The following is a 23,867-nucleotide window of genomic DNA, read 5'->3' as shown; positions in this document are numbered from 1 at the left end:
CAGTTCCAACGGTGATAAGCACAGTATAAATACATACGTGATTGCAGATGATTAGATAGATATATTGAATCAGACAGAACCAGCCAAAACACTGAGACTGAACTTCGACTGCCTTACATCTTTCTGAGGTCCTTTAAACCTGGGCAAATTGGATTCAAAGAACTACCATTCTGATCTGACAGAGTTTTAAACCCATTTTGCACTGGCATAAATGACTACACAAGATGCAAGGCAGTGAAGAATCAGACACATTGTCTTCTATGTTTGTCTTTATCTCCCTAATTCAGTGGTCTGCTTGTAATACATAGCCATTGTGAAGTTCTCGTAAGTCCCTTAAAGGCAGGCTAAAGAGACAAACATAAAAGATAATCCATGTCCAATGCACTTTATTGTTTACAGTCACACTGAGTGACATGCTGTCAGTACAAAAAATGGTGCTAATGGAAAAAGAATGAGACTCTAAAAAAATTAATGCAAACTCCTCAAAAACTGTTTTCCACTGCACTCTGGGATGAAAAGTGATTTAAATAATCAGACACTGAGATCTGGAAGAGTTAAATAAAATGAAGAGAGAACCTACTAGCAGGGTTTACCCTGAGAAAGGCTAATCAGGTCAATATATTTTGTTCTTAAATTGGTGTATTACTTGAATCCAGTCTGATTCAAGAGAGAAATACTTTTTGGGAACTCCATAATTAGAACTGTACAGCTAGCTGATGAAGAGAATTGGGGTTGGGGCAGGGGAGCAAAAGCCATCAGAGATGGTCTTATGGTTACCAGATTGGGGCATACCTTTTCATTATGTGTGTGTACAGTGCCTAGCATCATGTGGCCCTGATCCCTGATTGGGATCGCTAGGTGCTACCATAATACAAATTAATAACAATAATAGTAAGTGTCTAAAGCACATGGCTGGGGCTTAGATCTGGGGTCTGTCCCTGATTCTACCATAGACATCTATATGAATTTGGGCAAGTCACTTCATCTCTGTGCCTTGGTTCCATAATTGTTATGAATTATTTGGGTTATTGGGTTATTGATATTTACTTTCTCCTCCCTTTAATCTGTCCTGTCTATTTAGATTATAAACTCTTTGGGACAGACAGTGTGTTTTACATGTACAGTAATGGGACTCCGATTGTTCTCTGTCGGTGACTCTAAGGCACTATCATAATATAAATAATAGTTGAGAAACTCCAAACCAGGCCAGATTCTCCTCTCTATTCACCTCAGCAGATCTAAACTCTGATATTTTGTTTTCCCTGGAAGACTCATATTGGGAGTGTGGCTTTAAGAGCAGGCTCTTCCCCAAAAGTAGGAGGAACAAGTGCCGCTTAACCACAAGCGTATTCAGGCACATTAGTCCTTTCAATGCATACAGAATCTTGTAATTCAGCATTGCCTCTACAGTAAAGCTCACCTAGCTGTTTGTTTAGAATAGTATTCAGTATAAATTAAGGGTGGAATTTTCAAAAGCTACTAAGTAGAGTGGGGTCAAGAACGTTTCAACAGTTGTATTTTTAAAATACCAATGCCTCCATCATGATTAAATTTCTGGTCAAAATATGAGACAGGCCCTTGCAGAATAGCCAATAACCTGGTGGTTCAGGCATGCTCCTGGGATGTGGGAGACCCAGGTTCATGTCCCTGGGCTGGTTCAGGCAGACTAAGGACTTGGATGTGAATCTCCTGCATTCTAGGTGAGTACCTTAAGCACTGGGATAATGGTTCTGCTTTCTTCACAAAAAATTCAAAAGGGCTTGGTTTTATTCCACAGTAGAACAGAAACAAAAACCTTAAAATGTTTTGCAAAACTGATTTCTTGTGTTCTGGCCAGCGGCCAGCCCTATTCCTAAATCACTTAGACTTAGATGGGAATACTTCCAGGGTTAAAATTAAGCATGCTTAAGTGCTGTGAGGGATAAAGGTATTGGCCACTTTTTCGTTAAGTGAATCATACACAAACTCATCCTGAATGTTGCCAATGAATTTGTTATTTGTAAGGTTAGCATTTGCTGAATAGCTTCAATTAATATTTTTCAACCTCTGTGATGTTTTTGAACTGGTCATTGAAATATATGGTTTCATTATTTGCATTGTACAACTGGTTATCTAATTCACATGGTGCTGTTTCTGCTCCTTGACTGGATGAGAGGCCTTTAAGCAGAAGAATAATGAATGACCAGTGAACATCCAGCAAAAATTTCTGGACAAATAAATACTGATATTAAAATTAATGAACTTTGATGATCCCATGAACCATAGCAAAGTTAACGTAGTGCTTTTGTTGCTAAACATATTCATAAGTCTTGTTTTTTTTTTTTTTAACTTGGACCAGTTCCTCTCTGGATGGCCTATCATTTTTTATACAGATAGAAATTCAAATGAAATTATATATGACCTCTCAAGGTCCCTTCTAGTCCTACGATTCTATGATCAATGCATTTCTGAAATTCTTATGCCACAGTCATCTGCCTGCCACTTTTGAGGATAACTACAGCTTCTGGAGCAGATACTGAAAGCAATAGCAACATTCTAACATGCATATAAAGGGGTCAACTTCAAACCAGTTGATTGTCTAGAAAGAAGCCATAAATACATAAATAAATACCAGAAAAACCAAATTAATCTGTCTCACTTTATTTCTGAGCTATCATCCCTACTAGGAAACATGTTATGCAAACCTCCTATTGAACTCTTTTTGGAGTTCTCCTTATGGAATAAAGGTAGAAGATGGTATTATAAACATTACTTTTTCAGCATTTGTAGAAATATAAGCACCTATTAGGTTTGGTTGAACTATAGTTTTAAATTGAGTGGGGGCTATTAGAATGAGCAATAGCCCCAAAGCTTTTGACCAAAACGGAATAAAATCATGAGAAGAGTTTCAGAGTAGCAACCGTGTTAGTCTGTATCCGCAAAAAGAAAAGGAGTACTTGTGGCACCTTAGAGACTAACACGTTTATTTGAGCATAAGCTTTCCTGAGCTACAGCTCACTTCATCGGATGCATTCAGTGGAAAATACAGTGGGGAGTTCCCCACTGTATTTTCCACTGAATGCATCCGATGAAGTGAGCTGTAGCTCACGAACGAGAAGAGTTGTTGTTTTAAACTTGTAGCGATCCTTCGAAATATCGGTGTTACATTATTTAAGGTTTGGGCAGAATAACAGAAATAAAACACAGTTAATTGGGTACCAGCTGCAGTAAATAATTGGCTATATAAGAAACTGCTTCATCTGGCGTCAGCTAAGGTCGAATAATTGGCAATGACATCACTTGTTTCTTAAAGGGCATACAAAATTAAGCTCTCAAAGGGTTCATTGCTAATACCTGCCTGATCACACTGGAGCCAACCAACATGTGTCTAAGCACCCCTGAGTTTAGCCCATTTGTAAATATCTTGATCAAATGCTTATAAATGTTTTGTTACTGTTTGGAGGTAGTAAGTTGCTTATTATTGTGTTGTTGTTATTTTCATTGTTATTTAGGCATGTTTAGAGCAATTGCATAAATCCCACTCAGCCTTTGGATTTAATAAAGGAATTTATGGTTAAATTGCTGTCGTGGTAAATCCCTGCATAAATAATAATAGTTCCAAAAGCATTGGAAACATTTTGGTTTCTAGACTGTCCTTAACTATGCAATGTCATAATACTGTATTCATCTAGAAGCTTATTCCTCTTAAGCAACAGTATCTGAATCCCAACAAGTTTTTTATTAATCAGTCAGATACTTGGGTAAGCACTAGGGGGTACTACGCATTTAGCCATGAATATGGGGATCAGCAATCAGCTACTATATAACATGGATACCAGTGCTCAGCTGTCAGCTTTTCTTCAGCCACAGCTGTACTTACAAGACATCTTTAAAAGGGCATTATTAGCATGCCTGGAAGTGTGTGGATCTGCTGTCCCATTCAAGCTGTTAGACTAAAATGATGAGAGATATTTTTTTATTTCTTTTGATGGACTGAGCGCTGAATGCAGTAACTACCAATGCTCACCTTTTAGAAGCATTAAGGAATGGGGGGAGAGGGATTATATATGTGGCCTATTATTAGAGATGATCAAAAACAGTGAGAAATGATTGTAAAAACATTGATGTGGTGGGTTTGGGGTGGGCGAGGTGGTTTACATGCCCCCAGTGTCCCAAAAGTCTGCTTTTCCACAAAATTGGCTATTTTTTGCATGGAGGCATTCAAACATTTAAAAAGCCAGCACTGTTTAAGCTTGCAACATCTCTTATTCTGATTTTCTTTAAGGAATTCCTGCACAATTACATTGAACGAAGTGTGCAGAGCAGAGGCTGTGGAGAAGCCTGTGTCATCGTGCACTGTACACTTTTCACAGTTGCCCTGTTTTCAGAAGCTATGATCCTTAAGGAGAGATTAGATAGTCAATCACTTACCTACTGATCCCCACAGCTTGTACACAAAAGTACATGCAGTATATGATTTTTTTTTAAACTGCCACGTGGCATCCTGCTGATTGCTGCTGTAATATTATTCAACTATCCTCCCCCAAAAGTGATCTAATTCCATATATGGCACCTGGCCTACACTAGGCAGCTGGTGAGTTGACATCTTCTGCTTATCGTATAAAACGGATCACTTTGCCCTCCCCCAACTCCTCCCTGTCCCCCTCCTGCTCCTCCTGTTTCTTTGTCTTACCCACCTCTTGTGTCTTGTCCTAGATTTTGAGCTCTTAGGAATTTGGAATGTATGTTAAATATCTGTGCAGTGCCTAGGACAATAGGGCCCTGTTCCTTGATTGGTGCTGCTCGACACTACTGCAATACAACTACTTGATCCACTAATTTATTGCGAGGTGACCTGCTGTGTTTCCTAGACACCCTCAAGGCAGAGGGGATGCCAGTGAATTGAGTGCCAACAGTTCTGTCAGTCTGGCGTTAGATAAACTAGGGTGAGAGGCTGGGGTAGGCAGACTCTGCATCATTTTAGAACAAACACTAGCAGCAGTCGAATCAAAAGAGCAGAAAGTGTATGTGCATAGAAAAGGGACAACTTTAGACTATCAACTAGCAACAGTAGACCAAAAAGTCATTTTAAAACTACAGTGGAGTAGCATCTTACGCGGGGGTTAGGTTCTAAAGTCAGCGCGTGAGGCGAAAATCGCGTATAGTCAAAATTACCCTTGAAAATCCCTTAAATCGTCCATAAAGTACAGTATACTGTACATGGTTTTATATATACAACCCTGTACAGTAATATATATGAATGTATAATGTATACAGTAATGTGCAGTGTATAATAAAGAGTACATATGCAAAATATAATTTTACAGTACTGTATTTTTAATTATCAGTTCCTCTAACTCTTCGTTAGTCAATGTTTCTCTATGGCCCTCAATTAATTCTTCAATTTCTTCCTCAAGGATGTCGACAAAGCCATCACCACCCACTGGCCTGGCCACCTGAACAATTCGTTTCACTTCCTTGTCAATGGTTGGGAAACCCTTAAAATCATTCACACATTCTTTCCATAGGTTTCGCCAATATGCATTGACTGTTTCAGGCTTGATTTCATCCATTGCCTGTTTAATATAAGTGATGCAATCGGCAATGTTGAAGGACTTCCAACACTCCATCACATTAAGATTGGGATCAGCATCCATAGCACTACGTATCTGTGAGAACGTAAGCCTCGTGTACGTGGCCTTGAAACAGCGAATCATGCCTTGGTCGAGAAGTTGGAGGATAGAGGTGGAATTGGAGGGGATTTCAACATTGTTATGTGCAAACTGGAGTGCCGCAGGGTGGCCAGGAGCATTGTCTACCAACGGCAACACTTAAAAGTCAAGTCCTTTCTCTTCGAGGTACCGCTTGACCTCCGGAATGAAACACTTGTGGAACCAATCCAGAAATAATGCTGCCGTCACCCAAGCCTTTTTCTTTGATTGCCAGAACACAGGCAGGAGATTTTTGTTCTTGCCTGTTAGGGCACGGGAATTTGCAGCCCTGGAGAGCAAGCCCAGCTTTATTAAATGCCCAGCCGCATTGCCACAAAACAACACAGTCACACGGTCTTTAGCTGCTTTGAAGCCAGGGGCTTATCTTTCTGATTTCAAAGTGTAAGTGTGATTGGGCATTTTTTTCCAGAAGAGCACAGTCTTGTCAGCATTAAAAACTTGTTCCGGAAGATAGCCCTTTTCTTCTATGATTTTCTTTAATTGTTCAGGGTAGGCTTTTGCTGCCTCTTCATTGGCAGATGCAGCTTCACCGTAGTCTGCACGTTTTTGAGGTTGAAGTGGTTCTTAAAATTGTTAAGCCAACCTTGGCTGGCTTTGAATTCCTTCTCATCAGAAGGCTGTCCCTCTTCGGCGGGAGGTTTGAACAGCACATAGAGGCTAAGAGCCTTTTCTCGCAACGTGTTGCCATCGATAGGCACATGTTTATGGTTCATGTCTTCCAGCCATAAGTATAATGCCTTTTCAGTCTTCACTAAAGGCTTATCCCTCACCTGGGTCATCACCTTAACAGTCATTGGAGCACCTGATACCATGGCTTGACGAATTTCTCTCTCTCGAATCTTGATGGCACAGATGCTAGATTCGTTGAGGCCATATTTATGTGCCACTTTGGAGACCGACATACCTTCTCTCAATAAGTCCAACGCAGCCAGTTTTTCCTCCAGTGTTGGAACAGATCGCTGTTTCTTTGGTTGAGCACTAGATGAAGTAGTTGGCTTGTGTTTATGGGGCAGGTTGTATGACAAATATGTACTGTATCTTTAAACTGCACGTATTTAAACACTAGAATCACACTTAGCGCGGCGAGATGCTCACAGTATGAGAGGCACGCGGGAACTGAGTCGGACTGAGGGAACAACAGATTCACGTCTCCCATCTCACGCTCACTCCGGGGCATAAGCTCATTAAGTGGAATGGTGGGCAGAATCGCCCACACTATTTATAGGTATCTTGTTATTTTTCTTTTTTTTTTTTTTGCTGAACACGTATAGTTGAATTCGTGTAAGTTAAATGCGCGTATGATGCAACTCACCTTGTACGTCTAACTAGAGGAGTGTGGCTTTTCTGATGCGGATGTGGCTATCATCATCATCCATGCCTTTGTCACCTTCAGACTACTCTCTTGCAATGCATTCTGCGTGGGGCTGTACAATGGGGCTATTCAGAAACCTTGGCTACCGCAGAATGTGGAGGTCCACGTGTTTAGGGCTAGTTTCCAAGCTGGAGTACAAACCTCTGCAGGGAGTACATGGTATAGGAGAGGTGGGGAAATGGCTCTACCTGCTCAGCTGACATGGAGGATATCATTGCTGGTGGCATAGCACTGAAGCAAGTTACTACCCTACCACTGAGCAAAGGGAAGCAAGGAGAGAGTTGTGCCCCAGAGCACACAATGAAACACAAAGCACAATGACTCTTCAGGGGTGGTGCTGCTTACACACCAGCCCTTGGTCAGAACAAATGACACAAACTACCCCTTAGGAGAGTTCTCTTCATATAAATGAGTAGGAGCTACTTGCAAAGTTTTCTCAACTTTGGAATTCACTTCCCTCCATGGTCTGCCAGATGTTAACCTGGCAGGCATGCTACAAATGACCATCTTTTCTAGGATGCATTTAGGAAAGTTGGATGGTCTATGTATAAGGTGGATAGAATTTGATTATTATTAATTATTATTATTATTATTTGTCATTTGGACAAATAATATGAATATTTAAGCATTTTTTTCAGTTTCTTTTGATTGAAATTTTCACAGAAGTGTTAAATTATGGTGGGGTCAGGCAACAAATGGGGGTCAGACAATAATTATTTAATGACAGATGTTGGGATTCCAAAAGTTAACGCTTTATAACTCTTAAAACACACGTTGTCAGCCTGACATGTCAAAATATCAAAAGTCAATATCCTCCAATCTAACTCTAATAAGGTCTCAAGAAGCATTTTTCTTACTTTGCCTATCTGAAAATTTCAGTTATTATACCTGGAAATATTTCTTCCTCAGTTTGTGTGTGTGCAGACAAATTGACTTTTATTGACGTTTACCTCTAAAATTCCAATCCTTCCAAGCTTATCTGTGTGTGGAGGGTCTGGAGAATAACGAACACTCTGATTATTTGTTGGAAAGTCTTTGGTTTTTCTTTTATGGGAATCTATAAAGAGGTATTTGTGAAGCTGGAAATTTGAATAAACCTGTTGTGTTAATATATTTTAAAAAATTGTCAATGATGTGTTTATTTCCTGGGAGGTGGCTAGACCTGTGGAAAGATGTTAGCTACAAAAAAAAAAAAAAAAAAACTCAAAATGTAGCTGCTCTATAATTAGACTCAAGCCGTTAGCCACAAGTTGGGGTTCAGGTTCATCTATGGTTTTACACTGTCTTGACAAATGTGCATGCCTACAGCAAGAAGACATATAGCAGTTTCAAAAGATATTTGTAAACCCTTTATGCTCCTCATACTATTTCCTTATATAGAGAACTCTGGATGGTATCTATAAGCCTTTTTTTTCCTGTTCAGGCTCTAGGCCATGCATTAATTTCTGTATTTCATTACTCTTAGCCAAATTCTACCCTCAACCAATAGTATTATTAGAATCTAACAACGGCAGAATATGGCCCACTGCTCAGAAAGATATGCCTAAAGTTATATGGTCTGTAAAACAGAAAAATATACTCCAAGGGTTCTTACCAAGGGAATTCTGCAATTATCTTATCATGAATTTAAATGTGGAGTGATGTTTTGGCAGTTATTATAAGAAAATATTTAATCTATATTTTATTTTACTCAATAGATGCCATTCTGCTTATGTATAAATGTAGGTTGTTTTTTTTTCAGGGAATCACGTCCAGGACAGATTTGCAGTATTTAACTTAAAACATTTGTAGGTGATTTTACTATAGCTGCAGACTCATAGACAACCATAACACAAAGCTATTTGTGGATTATTTTTGTTGAATGACCATTCTGCTGAAGAAAAATAAGACAGATGATGGGACAGCACCTCTTTGTTTCAGAGAGGGTCTTTGTACTATGGGGGGACTCAGCCACTGACCAAGCAGACAGTATTTCTGCTGCTGCCCACATTCAGGGATTATGTTAGGGGATGGCAATTTTAATTTCCTTCTGCACAGAGACCAAATGTCAAAAGATATCACTCCAATGGTGGTGTTCTGCAATAGGTATAAAGCCTCTGAAAGAGAGGGGTTAGCAAAATGGCCAGCTTGTCCATAACTAGCTTCTAACTCAAAGCCATGCTATATACATAGATGTGGTGTACTGAAAACTGCATTAAAAATACAAGTGATCAGCCTTATAAAGGGTTTCCTGGCCCTGCTTGCAGGCTAGAGCGTGCGCAGGGAAGCTGTGTGATATGGGACATCTTGGATAGTTTGAAAAGAGCCAGCCTGCAGCAAGGTAGGTTGAGTTGTACTTCTCTGCCTTTGGTAGCAGCCTGCGTTGTGTGTGTCTGCTTTTGTTGCTGTTGTGTGTTAGGGTTCTGGATTTTAAAAAAACAAACAAAGAAAGGAGTGTTATGGTGCAGCTTTCCAGAAAGAATATTTACATTTTTCATTTACTTCTCTGTGTGTATGCCATGCACATGAGAGTACACTTGGGAATGTATTATATATTATTATTTATAGCTTACTTGTACTAGAGTTTGACTAATATCTGGGCTTAATCTTACACAGACCAAGCAAAGATATTGCTCACCCTCCTGCAAGCAGGAGGGTGGGATTTTCAAAAGCACCTAAGTGACTTAGGAACACAAGTCCCACTGAATATCAATAGAGCTAGTGCGCCTAGGTCACTTGAACGTTTTTGAAAAAAATTGCTCTTAGTGCTTCTGATGTTATAAATTTTCCTATTCTGAAGCAACGGAAATCCAGTGCATGCCTAATTGTGCCCTGAGTATGCCTCAATTTTACCACAGTGTACTTTTGCCTCATAGGATCCCATGTCATGGCATACTTCCTTCCACCTCATGAAGTTTATATGGGGCTCTCTTGTGAGGAGGAGTCAGAAACTTACTACATGCTTGCTTACTGCTTACAGGGGTTTCCCTGCCTCTGATATCATAGCCCATCACAACACTCGAGGCCTGATACAAAGCCCAATGAAGTCAATGGAAAGACTCCTACTTATTTCAATTTGGCTTTGGATCAAGCCCTTAATCATGCAAGTAGTATCACTCAATTCAGATATTAGTACCACTGTAACCAGAAAGCAAGAGGATTGAGTGTAGTGGGATTATTTATGAATAAAACTACATATTGTCAATAAAGACTGCAGAAATGAGCCCTCCATCAGCACAGCAACACTGTCTCTGCAGCTCTTCAAGCTCTGTCCAGATCAAAGGCTGAATTTGAGGACAGCAGGAAGCACTAAGTGTTATATCCATAAAGGGATTTAGGTGGCTAAAGTGGCAGTTAGTCACCTAAATCCAAAATGTGGATCCTCAAAACCCCTGCTCAGCTGCTGTCTCACCCAGGAGTTACCTAAATTCAACAGGTGCCTAAGTCTCTGATAATAAAGTCCCCTAAAATTTTGCCAGCAGGCATGCACATTGCCACCTAAATCCTGATGCCTGGAACCTAGCTCATGGGTAAGTCCCAGCAGAATTCACAAACGAGGCACTTCCCACCACTATCTCCTATTGGCCCTGATCTGTTAGGCATGTTCAGAAGCTACCTTAAAGCACACCTACTGGACCAGACCCTGCACAAAACCCAGGAGGAGGAGATATCCCCTGTTTGCCCTGTATCCCAGGAATTAGAAAGCTCACGCAAAGACACAGAAGCCCTGGGTTCAAATCCTCACTCTGCCAAAGACAAGCAGGAACTTGAACCTAGATATTCTACGTCATTGGTGAATGCCCTAACCCCTGGGCTACAGGGTACTCTTGGGTGGGATTTTCTCAGTTTATCCTGCTGAAGCTGTTCCCCTTTGTATAAAATACTTGAATAGTCACTGAGCCAAAGAGAGTGAGAATGACTCTGGTCAATGGTTAAGGCACTCACCTGGAGTGTGAGGTTCAGGTCCCTGTTCCAATGAATATTGAATCATTTATACAATGTGGACCCACACCAGAATACCTTATAGCCCTGTGGCTAGGGCACTCACTTGTGATATCCAGTTTCAAGTCCTTACTCCCTACAGACAGGAATGGAGGAACTTCATCACTGCCCTAGGTGCCAGAGATGTAATGGGAACATGATGATGCTGATGATGACAATGACAATGACTCCTCTCAGGCAAAGTTGGTATTTGTACCTGCATCTCCCATATCTGATGTGAATGCTCAAACCACTGGGCTATTGGGTTCAAGAAGATTGGGGCTGCCTCCTTCTACCTTTTGTTGTTGTTGTTGAGAGAAAGGGATGACCTGACTTAGATGCCTAACTCAAGGAGTGGCTTCCCAGCTGTGTAGTGTAGTTAGGTGCCTAGCTCCCCTCTCCTCAGAATTTCTTATTGGTTAGCTTAGGTGGCTCCCTGCTCAGCATGCTGGCTTTTGGGTATCCTGTTCTTAGGTGCCTAACTCTTCCCATGTGTAGGGAACCTGGGCACCTAATTAGGGGCTTCAGATTCCACAAGGCAGCAAGGTGCCTGAACACTAGGCATTGCAACACTGAGCCTAAGTGCCCTTTGTGGATTTGGCCCTAAATTTAGAATAACCTTGGCCACCCATACTTTCCTTTAACCTGCATTTTTATTTTTCATGTTATTGCAAATTAACTACAAGGTATTCAAGACCATTCTGCCACATATGAATAATCACCCAGGTTTGAATCTTTAAAGTGTCGTTAAGATTGTAGATTCACTACTGAATGAAAATATAAAGCATCCTTTGAAATAGTTTCAGCTCTAAATTTAGCATAATTACTGCTACTGAAAGGGCTGCAGATGACATTATAACAACCTTGGGTCAAGGCCAAGCCTACAGAGCTTTATTTATTAATATAACAAAGACTTTTGATAGAGCTGACCATAAATTATCAGTAGAATGGCTGGATGACACAGGATTTAGTACAAAATCATAAACAGATTGGGCAGCAACCGAATAGAAAATAGCTCCCAACTGATTCAATTAAAGCAGTTCCACAAGCTTTTGTGCTGGCTTACAATCTCAGTTCCTGGTTACAGTGGTATTAATAGCAGGACCACGAATAGTATTGTCAATCCATATTTTAACATATACAAAAAAAACTCTAGATGACTGATGAAAGGGTTCATATCTCTTGGGTACCCTCTTACAAATGAATACAACTAATGGGCCCCATTCTGCTCACATCTTGTGCAGTCATTTACAGCTGTGCAATGTGAGTGCAACACAGGTGTAAAACTCTACCATTCTGACTGCGGTTATGGCTCTCCCTTTTATGGGAAAAAGTTTCATCTTACCCCTGGGCTCCTGCATCAAGGCCAGGCACATTCTGACCTTTATAACTAGAGTCAATATTTAAAAAGAAAAATAGGAGCCTAATGTGGAAGTGGAAAAAGTGATAAAGGGAATTTGAATGCAGACATCTTAGTTTTCTTAGGAATAGAGCAAGAGTCAGGCTAACTCTAACTCTAATAATGCGAGACTTTAAGGCAGGGCCTGGGTGAGTGAGAAGCAAGTGGGAAAACTGTAAGAGATGCTGTTTTGACCTTGTGTTAGATAAGAACGGAACACAGACTGTAGCAGGAACTGCTGAGAAAAGTAAGATATCAAGAAGGAATATGTATAAACAAGACGCGGCTGCTGATCATTATTGTATGCAGCAAAAGGTATAAATGTTTGCCCTAATTGTTTATCTGGACGAGAGCTGCCTAGGAAGGGGGAATCTCTGTCCATGCGCACTCTCCCCCTTGCAATTGCTTGAGAATAAACTGTCTCTGACTTGTTGCAAACAACCTAAGAGTGAAGACTGCGTTTTCTTCCACACTAATGTTAAGCTCTTAAACCCATGTTTAGGGTCCTAAACAAGTGGCCACATTTTCAAGAGTATTGAGCATCCAGCAGCTCCCACTGTAAACAATGGCAGTAGCCGGGTGCTCACCACTTCTCCAAGTCATGCCATTAGTTTAGGAGCCTAAATATGGAATTAGGAGTCTAACTTTGGACTCCTGTTTTTAAAAATCTTTGCAAAGTTCACTATTAAAGGGCCTGGTTTTCCATCTTGACTCCATCATGCTCATTTCAGTGTGATGACTTGCAGAGTAAAGTATTATTTGACAGGGTGGCAGAATTGAACTCCAAGAACTACAAAGTCCCTTTGGGCATAGGGCTGAGCAAGGTGTGTAAGCTCCATGATCCCAGGAGATGCCCAGAGAGGCATTATGCCTCAGAGGTACCCCTCTGAGATACAATTCCTTTCTGGATCCCGTTTTGTTCAAGGTGGGCGGGAAGGGGAGAATAAGTTACTTCAGCCTTTGAAACAGTGCAGCTTACTTCCCACCTTTGTGCTTGGCCACTTAGGGTATGTCCAGGGTTAGTAGAACACCAATTAGCAGACCCTGGGTTTGTTAAGGTAGGGCTTGAGCATCTACACTCAGTTGCAACCCGTGTTAGGAATTGTTGAACCCTAGGTCCCAATCCAGAGCTCCAGTGTCTACATTGCATTATGTGGGCTCAAGTCCAACCACACATATCCCAGACTTCCGAGTGCTCTTGGTTTGGGGTGCAGTGTGGGAAAACTTGCCTGTTCACCAAACTTGACTAGCCAGAAGACAAAGAAAATCAGACCATGGGATTGTGGGATACTTTTGCAGAGTCCTTGAGCATGAGTCCAGTGGGGCTGTCTACACTGCAAAGCAATAGGGCTTGAACCTGGGGTGCCTATTTGTCTCAGGCTTGGACCCCCCTCCCATCCATGGGATCCTGGAATCCTGGGTCTGAGCCCTGGGTTAGTGTGATGTGTGGTTAGACAGAAGGGAGGTTAGGCTCAAGCCTTGGACTGCAGTGTAGAGGGAACAGGGGATAGACTGGAGAATAGCACATTCACCAGGAAAAGGCAGGTCTACATGACCGGGGACTCTTTACTGAGAAGGATAGACAGGCCTGTAACCAGAGCTGATCCAGAGAATAGAAGGGTGTGCTGTCTTCCAGGTGCTAAGATACGGGATGTAGACCTGAGGATGAAAAGGATCCTAAAGGGAGTGGGAAAGAATCCACTAATTATCCTTCATGGGGGAACAAATGATACAGATAGATTCTTGCTGGAATGTATCAAGGGAGACTATGCTAGGCTGGGGAAGACGCTTAAGGAAATCGAGGCTCAGGTGATCTTTAGTTGGATTCTGCCTGTTCCTAGAGAAGGGCAACACAGGTGTGACAAGATTATGACTATCAACAGATGGCTCAGGCAGTGGTGCTATAAAGGAGGGCTTTGGGATGTGTGGCCTCTGGGAGGCATTCATGGACAGAGGACAGTTCTCTCAGGATGGACTTCATCTGAGTAGGGAAGGAAATAGACTTCTAGGATGGAGGCTGGCACAACTGATTAAGAGAGCTTTAAACTAGGAATTTGGGGGAGATGTCCAGGTAATCTCCACACTGGATTTTAGCATTGAGAGGGAAGAAAACAAAGTAAGAAAGGATACAGCTGTGGGTAGGAGAATGGATATAAGGAGGAAGGGCAGTGTGGATACCAGTCTAATAGGTCATACTGGCTGTAGAATGACTGTGCCTAATTGGGTACAGATTATGAGCGAGCCAAACAGCAAAAATTAAGATGTTTGTACACCAATGCGAGGAGCCTAGGTAACAAAATGGAGGAACTAGAGCTACTGGTGCAGGAAGTGAAACCAGATATTATAGGGATAACAGAAACATGGTGGAATAGTAGTCATGACTGAACTACAGGTATTGAAGGGTATGTGCTGTTTAGGAAAGACCAAAATAAAGGTAAAGGTGGTGGAGTAGCATTGTATATCAATGATGAGGTAGAATGTAAAGAAATAAGCGATGGAATGGATAAGACAGAGTCCGTCTGGGCAAAAATCACATTGGGGAAGAAAACTACTAGAGCCTCCCCTGTGATAGTGCTTGGGGTGTGCTATAGACAGCCAGAATCTAATTTGGCTATGGATAGAGCCCTCTTTAATGTTTTTAATTAAGTAAATACTAATGGAAACTGCATGATCATGGGAGACTTTAACTTCCCAGATATAGACTGGAGGATGAGTGCTAGTAATACTAATAGGGCTCAGATTTTCCTAGATGCGATAGCTGATGGATTCCTTCATCAAGTAGTTGCTGAACCAATAAGAGGGGATGCCATTTTAGATTTGGTTTTGGTGAGTAGTGAGGACCTCATAGAAGAAATGATTGTAGGGGATAATCTTGGTTCAAGTGATCATGAGCTAATTCAGTTCAAACTGAACAGAAGGATAATCAAAAATAAATCTGCGACTAGGGTTTTTTATTTCAAAAGGACTGACTTTCAAAAATTAAGGAAATTAGTTAGGGAAGTGGATTCGACTGAAGAATTTATGGATCTAAAGGCAGAGGAGGCCTTGGATTACTTTAAATCAAAGCTGCAGAAGCTATCGGAAGCCTGCATCCCAAGAAAGGGGAAAAATTCATAGGCAGGAGTCGTAGACCAAGCTGGATGAGCAAGCATCTCAGAGAGGTGATTAAGAAAAAGCAGAAAGCATACAGGGAGTGGAAGATGGGAGGGATCAGCAAGGAAAGCTACCTTACGGAGGTTAGAACATGTAGGGATAAAGTGAGACTGGCTAAAAGTCAAGTAAAGTTGGACCTTGCAATGGGAATTAAAATCAATAGTAAAAGTTCTATAGCCATATAAATAAGAAGAAAACAAAGAAAGAAGAAGTGAGACTGCTAAATACTGAGGATAGAGTGGAGGTTAAGGATAATTTAGGCATGGCTCAATATCTAAACAAATACTTTGCCTCAGTCTTTAATAAAGCTAATGAGGATCTTAGGGGTAATGGTAGCATGACGAATGAAGATATGGAGGTAGATATTACCATATCTGAGGTAGAAGCAAAACTTGAACAGCTTAATGGGACTAAATCGGGGGGCCCAGATAATCTTCATCCAAGAATATTAAAGAAATTGGCACATGAAATTGCAAGCCCATTAGCAAGAATTTTTAATGAATCTGTAAACTCAGGGATTGTACTGTATGATTGGAGAATTCCTATTTTTAAGAAAGGAAAAAAAAGTGATCCGGGTAACTATAGGCCTGTTAGTTTGACATCTGTAGTATGCAAGGTCTTGGAAAAATTTTGAAGGAGAAAGTAGTTAAGGACATTGAGGTCAATTGTAAATGGGACAAAATATAACATGGTTTTACAAAAGGTAGATCGTGCCAAACCAACCTGATCTCCTTCTTTGAGAAAGTAATAGATTTTTTAGACAAAGGAAACACAGTGGATCTATTTTACCTAGATTTCAGTAAGGCGTTTGATACGGTGCCACATGGGGAATTATTAGTTAAATTGGAAAAGATGGGGATCAATATGAAAATTGAAAGGTGGATAAGGAATTGGTTAACAGGGAGACTACAGCGGGTCATACTGAAAGGTGAACTGTCAGGCTGAAGGGAGTTACCAGTGGAGTTCCTCAGGGATCAGTTTTGGGACCAGTCTTATTTAATATTTTATTACTGACCTTGGCACAAAAAGTGGGAGTGTGCTAATAAAGTTTGCGGATGATACAAAGCTGGGAGGTATTGCCAATTTAGAGAGAGACCGGGATATCATACAGGAAGATCTGGATGACCTTGTAAACTGGAGTAATAGTAATAGGATGAAATTTAATAGTGAGAAGTGTAAGGTCATGCATTTAGGGATTAATAACGAGAATTTTAGTTATAAGCTGGAGACGCATCAATTAGAAGTAACAGAGGAGGAGAAGGACCTTGGAGTATTGGTTGATCACAGGATGACTATGAGCCGCCAATGTGATGTGGCCGTGAAAAAAGCTAATGCGGTCTTGGGGTGCATCAGGCGAGGTATTTCCAGTAAAGATAAGGAGGTTATAGTACCTTTATACAATACAGTGTGCAGTTCTGGTCTTCCACATTTAAGAAGAATGAATTCAAACTGGAACAGGTACAGAGAAGGGCTACTAGGATGATCCGAGGAATGGAAAACCTGTCTTATGAAAGGAGACTTAAGGAGCTTGGCTTGTTTAGCCTAACCAAAAGAAGGTTGAGGGGAGATATGATTGCTCTCTATAAATATATCAGAGGGATAAATACCAGAGAGGAAGAGGAATTATTTAAGCTTAGTACCAATGTGGACACAAGAACAAATGGATATAAACTGGTCATCGGGAAGTTTAGACTTGAAATTAGACGAAGGTTTCTAACCATCAGAAGAGTGAAGTTTTGGAATAGCCTTCCAAGGAAGCAGTGGGGGCAAAAGATCTATCTGGCTTTAAGATTAAACTCGATAAGTTTATGGAGGAGATGGTATGATGGGATAACATGATTTTGGTAATTAAATATTCATGGTAAATAGGCCTAATGGCCTGTGATAGGATGTTAGATGGGGTGGGATCTGAGTTATTACAGAGATTTCTTTCCTGGGTATCTGGCTGGTGAATCTTGCCCACATGCTCAGGGTTTAGCTGATCGCCATATTTGGGTTCAGGAAGGAATTTTCCTCCAAGGTAGATTGGAAGAGGCCCTGGAGGTTTTTCGCCTTCCTCTGTAGCACGGGGCACGAGCCACTTGCTGGAGGATTCTCTGCTCCTTGAAGTCTTTAAACCATGATTTGAGGACTTTAATAGCTCAGACACAGGTAAGAGGTTTATCGCAGGAGTGGGTGAGTGAGATTCTGTGGTCTGCGTATTGCAGGAGGTCAGACTAGATGATCATAATGGTCCCTTCTGACCTTAATATCTATGAATCTATGAATGTGTCCTTACACTGCCCATTGAGCACTGGGGCAGTGCTAGGTGGAGTATCCAGAGAGCAGGGGTTCTTGTGCAACACACTAGATGCAAAACTGGATGGGTCTTAATGCCTGCTCACCTAATTAAGACTAGGGCACCACTAAGCCTTAAATACGTAACTGTATCCTAGCCGCTTAGAGAACCGTTAGTGCATGGCAGCAGGGTCCACACAGACACTTAGCAAGTGGCAGGCTAATACTAAAAAGTTAGAACTTCAAAAGTAACCTCAAGATTCTTCTTCAGTTAAACAAACAGAATCACATGAATTAGGGAGAAATTTTGTTTGGTTACTTAATTGTTCACCCAACTGAAAGTTTTAGAACATGAAGTTTTGTACATATGCAAGAAGAAGTTGGCCTACCCCTTGTTCAAATGTTTGGCTTAAGTCAGGCAGCCTGCAATAAAATGTAAATAAATTACAATACTGTGACGAATGTCTCCAAAATGCTAAAGTCAATGCTACAATATTTATACCAGAGTAATAACTTCACTGAAGAACTGACTTTAAGTAGCTTAGACAGTATTCCCACACAAATAGTGAATATTTATTAATTTGGAAGGACACTGAATCAAGATTTGCAAACCACATTGTACATTCATCAAGCAAGGTACACTTTTCATGTAGAAACAGCTATTTTTCTACGCAGAGCTGTTTTATACTTTTCAATGATCAGACTTCAACAGTGATGTTGCCCCTATGAATGAATCTATACAACAGTCTATTTTAAATGAACAAAGCACTGGAGGGCTAATACAAAGAGAAGCAACAATAGTTACCTGAATTCTAACTGGTGCAGTGAATTAATAAATGAATTAATGACCTTAATTAAGCTAGATACATACGTGTCTTTCAAAGCATGGACGTGCCAAACTCTTTTCTTAAGATGGTTGTTCATGAAGAATCTCTTCCAGTTATAGCAATCTTCTGTGTTATTTGCAAGAACAGAAGGTAAAACATTTTCAGACAGAAGTGTGATTTAAATTTGATGGCACCCTCTTAAGATGAACTATTTTTCCTAGTTGCCATCTACTGGACAATTATTTACTTGATAATTTAAGTAACCAATTGTAGGGTGTTGCAGTATTCTAGGACTAACCACCTGATCCAAAGCCCAGGTCTTTGGAAAGCTTCCATTAGGTGCAACTGGCTTTTTATCAGGTCTTAAGTTGCTGTATTTAGAAGTTAGCCTTCTATGACCTTTGCTTATCTTTTTATAGTGAGACAAATAACTTTTCCTGAAGTACATTTGCTGAGCAATATAAAATCTACACAATAGAATACAATCATGTGCAGTTGGCGTTGTATCAAATGTTGGCCTATCAACTGGTTATTGTTTTCTTTACAAAATCGTTGAGTCAAGCTATAAAAGCCATTCTGAACACAGTGAAATAATGAGATTTAAGTTTTCCCTGGTTTTCATCAAAAGGTACAAAGTGGCCACTATTCATCAATGGCATTCTTCTGTATTTCACTCTCAGCAACAGGCCATTTTCACTTAATTTAGTTCAGCAAAACATTTTAACACACATTTTCAAACTAGGCCACTTAAACCAAGTGCCATGTCCTTCTCTGGATACTCACTCAACTACTTGGGTACTGCAACTGTTTAAGGTATCTAGGTTCCTTATTTGGGTGTGCAAATAGGAACTTTGTGCCTAAGTCTTTTGCATGCAACTTTTAATAGAGCTGTCCGGGTCATAGTGAAAAAGAGGAGAGGAGAGAATTTCAACAAGTTTCATTAACAAGTTGGCATCTGCGAGTATAGCTTTGACACATATTGCACTATAATATGTGTGCTTTCAGAAGGCTCATTAGCTCATCCACTTGATTCTCTGTTTTAGAGGAGACAAATATAGTATATGTGCACCCTCAAGGATGAGTGCTATACTCATTCCTCCTAGTGCCTACTTCAGTGGTTCCCAAACTTGTTCCGCTGCTTGTGCAGGGAAAGCCCCTGGTGGGCCGGGCCAGTTTATTTACCTGCTGCGTCTGCAGGTTGGGCCGATCGCGGCTCCCAGTGGCCGCGGTTTGCTGCTCCAGGCCAATGGGAGCTGCTGGAAGCGGCGGCCAGTGTGTCCCTCGGCCCACGCCGCTAAAATAGAGAGAAGATATGATCCATAATTTCCTGTTTAATCAAAATGTAAATTCACAAGTCAAATGAATAAGGAGCAGAAATCTCAAAATCTTGCATGAGATGGTCACAAGAGGATCACAAATTTGGGAGGTTGTTAAAAGAGAAATCGATGTTCCCCTAGGAGAGTCATGACTTATTGCAGATATTACACCAGACTGATTATCAATTGATGTGTGGATTTCTTTTAAAAGGAGATACAGACACTGATTTATTGATTATGACTGTTAAATAGGGTCTTGATTTATTGCAAATATTGTACTGTAGAGTAATATTCTGAAAGCAAAAGATTATTGTCAGACCTCATAAACACCAGGCTATTTCTCCACTGATAGGATAAATTACTGTTTACCACCAAGAAAGAAAGCTCAGAATATCCCCTTACTCCAGAGATGATTATTAAAGAGTTATATTTGTTGATTACAAGGGAAAGGATTTGCAGTCAATTGTTCATGGGCCTTATTCTGTTCACACTGCAGTCAGTGGGGCAATGTGTATAGTGGGGGTGCTGAGAGCCATTGAACCAAACTGTAAATCTTGTATATAACCACTTCAAGCCAGGGGGTGCGGCAATGCCTGAGAAACCCTAGGTCCAGCACCTATGCGGGGGGAAAGTCCCACAGTAGGAACACATTCATGGGGGCAGGATTGAGCCCTATATATGAACCTCACAAAAACTAATTTTGAAGCTATGCAAAGATTCTGGGTAGAGTGACTCAGATGTTACAGGTTTCACACTTCACTTGAGATTATGATAAATGGAGCAGAGAAGTGGGCCCAGTGAAAAACAATGAGAGGATAACGTTTACCCTTATGCAGTGGGCCAGCAGAAGGCCTATGTCCTACTTAGGTACTATTTAAGACCTATTTTAAGGTGTTAAATGATATTTGAAGTGATGCAAAGTTCTTATGCTGGACCTGCATGCAAGGGTGAATTTCATAAATAGAAAAACTGATAAAAGTAGCAGAGAGGATGGAGAAATTTATTGAAAAAGTAAAATATATAAATATCATCTAGGTACCAATTTATGCCAGCTTAACTTGTGTATTTGTGTGAGGAGGTGAAGACATCTTATTTAACAGGAACAGTGGCACAGGTGCAGCTAACAGAGCTGTAAACAGGGGAGTTTTAGTGGGAGTTCTGTTGGAGAAGTTTGGGGTGGGAATGTAGTGTTGTGATTTTGTTTTAGTGTTTGAGTCTTTTTTTCCCCTTAACAGGACTTTAGGTGGGAAGAATATGACAGGTACAGAAGCAGCAGTAGTAGTGACCGAAGCCATGGAAGAGACAATGAAGATGACCAGATGTGGAAGCTGTGGGATGTACATGATCCTGGAGTGGGTACCTGAAAAGAGCTTCGTATGTATGAAGTGCCGCTTGATAGAGCTGATGGAAGAGAAGATCGGAGGCTTGGAGATGCAGGTGGAAACTATGGCTGAGTTTTGAAGGGGGTTCAAGCAGGTGATGGAACAAAGGCAAAAAGGGGCTGAAAGGAAAAGTCAAGATTTGCAGATGCAAGCTGGACTGAAGAACTCAGAGGAGATACTGCTGTGTGAGGAAAGTGGTCAGTGGAAACATGTAACTACAAGAACCAGGCAGAGGAGAAGACCAGCTAGTGAAGGAGAAACAGAGCTCAGGAACAGGTTTGCCGAGTTGGAGAGTGAAGAAGTGGCACAGCAGGCAGTAAATGAAGGAGGTGGGGCAAGGAAAAAGAGAAGAGTGACTACTCCTGTAAGAAGAAGAGAAAAGCCAGTGGAGATACCCAGAGTTCAGAGCCCCAGCAGGATACAGGGTGACTTTCAGAAGATTGCAAGGGGGAATAAAAGACAAGAGGACTCACAGATAGAAAGAACAGAAGGAAGGCTGGAGAATCACACCATCACCAGGAAAAGGCAGGTCTATGTGATTGGGGACTCCCTACTAAGAAGAACAGACAGGCCTGTCACCAGAGCTAATCCGGAGAACAGAAGGGTGTGCTGTCTGCAGGGAGCTAAGATATGGGATGTGAACCTGAGGCTGAAGAGGACCCTTCATATGGGAACAAATGACACAGCTAGATTCTTGCTGGAACATATCAGGAGAGACTATGCCAGGCGGGGGAAGACGCTTAAGGAAATGGAGGCTCAGGTGATCTTCAGTGGGGTTCTGCCTATCTCTAGAGGAGGAGAACAAAAGCGAGACAAGATTATGATGATCAACAGATGGCTCCGGCAGTGGTGCTATAAGGAGGGCTTTGGGATGTTTGACCACTGGGAGGCATTCACGGACAGAGGACAGTTCTCATGGGATGGACTACATGTGAGTAGGGAGGGAAATAGAATTCTTGGATGGAGGTTGGCACAACTCATTAAAATAGCTTTAAACTAGGAACTCAGGGAAACTGTTGGGAGATGCTCATGTAATCTCCATGCCTGATTTTAACATTGAGAGGGAGGAAAATCAAGTAAGGAAGGATACAGCAATGGAGAAAGGAACAGCAAGGGGTAGGAGAATGGACATTAAGAGGAAGGACAGTGCTGATAACAGTCAGATAGGTGACACTAGCAGTAAAATGACTGCAACCAATCAGGCGAGGAATGTGAGCAAAGCCAAGCAGCAACACTTAAGATGCTTGTACACCAATGCAAGGACCCTGGGTGACAAAATGGAGGAACTAGAACTATTGATGCAGGAAGTGAAACCAGATGTTATAGGGATAACAGAAATATGGTGGAATAGTACTCATAACTGGAGAACAGGTATTGAAAGGTATGTGCTGCTCAGGAAAGACAGAAACCAAGGCAAATGTGGTGGAGTAGCATTTTATATTAATGATGAAGTAGACTATTAGGAAATTAGAAGTGATAGAATTGATAAGACAAAGTCTGTTGGGGCCAATCAAATTGGCGGCGAAAGGTACTAGAGGTTCCTCTGTTATAGTGCTTAGGGTGTGTTACAGACCACCAGAATCTAGTTTGAATATGGATAAAGACCACTTTCATGTTCTTAATTAAATAAATACTACTGTAAATGTGTGATTACGGGAGACTTTAACTTCCCAGATATAGATTGGAGGACAAGTGCTACTAATAGTAGTAGAACCCAGATTTTCCTGGATGGGATAGCTGACAGATTTATTCACCAAATAGTCACTGGACCAACAAGAGGTGATGCCATTTTAGATTTGGTATTGGTGAGTAGTGAGGAGCTCACAGAGAACTGATTGTGGAGAATAACCTTGGTTCAAGTTATCATGAGTTAATTCAGTTTGAACTAAATGGAATGATAAACACAAACAGATCTGCAACTAGGATCCTTGATTTCAAAAGAGCTAACTTTAAGAAATTAAGGGAATTAGTTAGGGAAGTGGACTGGACCAAAGAACACAAGGATCTGAATGTGGAAGAGGCTTGGAATTACTTTAAATCAGAGTAGCAGAAGCTATCTGAAGCCTGCATCCCAAGCAAGGGGGGGAAATCATACAGAAGGGTTGAAGACTAAGATGGATGAGCAAGCATCTCAAACAGGTGATTAAGAGAAAGCAGAAAGCCTACAAGGAATGGAAAATGGGAGGGACAAACAAGGAACGCTACCTCTTGGAGGTCAGAAAGTGTAGGGATAAAGTGAGAACTGCCAAAAGCCTAGCAGAGTTGAACCTTGCAAAGGGAATTAAAACCAAAAGGAAAAGGTCCTATAGCCATAGAAATAAGAGGAAAACAAGGCAAGAAGATGTGTGATCGCTAAGCAGAGGATGGGGTAGAGGTTAAAGATAATATAGGTATGGCCCAACACCTAACAAATACTTTGCCTCAGGTTTTAATGAGGCTAATGAAGATCTTAGAGGTAGTGGCAGAGTGA

The 23,867-nt window shown here is 41.1% G+C and overlaps 1 protein-coding gene across 1 annotated transcript in view; it reads right to left on the bottom strand.

Annotated features, from left to right (window-relative positions):
• GABRG3 (gamma-aminobutyric acid type A receptor subunit gamma3) overlaps positions 1-23,867 on the bottom strand; it is a 536,650-nt gene that overhangs the window by 43,533 nt on the left and 469,250 nt on the right. The gene's annotated exons all lie outside the window — the stretch shown is intronic.

The sequence above is a fragment of the Eretmochelys imbricata genome, chromosome 1 (genome assembly GCF_965152235.1).
Source record: "Eretmochelys imbricata isolate rEreImb1 chromosome 1, rEreImb1.hap1, whole genome shotgun sequence".
NCBI lineage: Eukaryota > Metazoa > Chordata > Testudines > Cheloniidae > Eretmochelys > Eretmochelys imbricata.
This window is presented reverse-complemented; position numbering and strand designations above follow the sequence as displayed.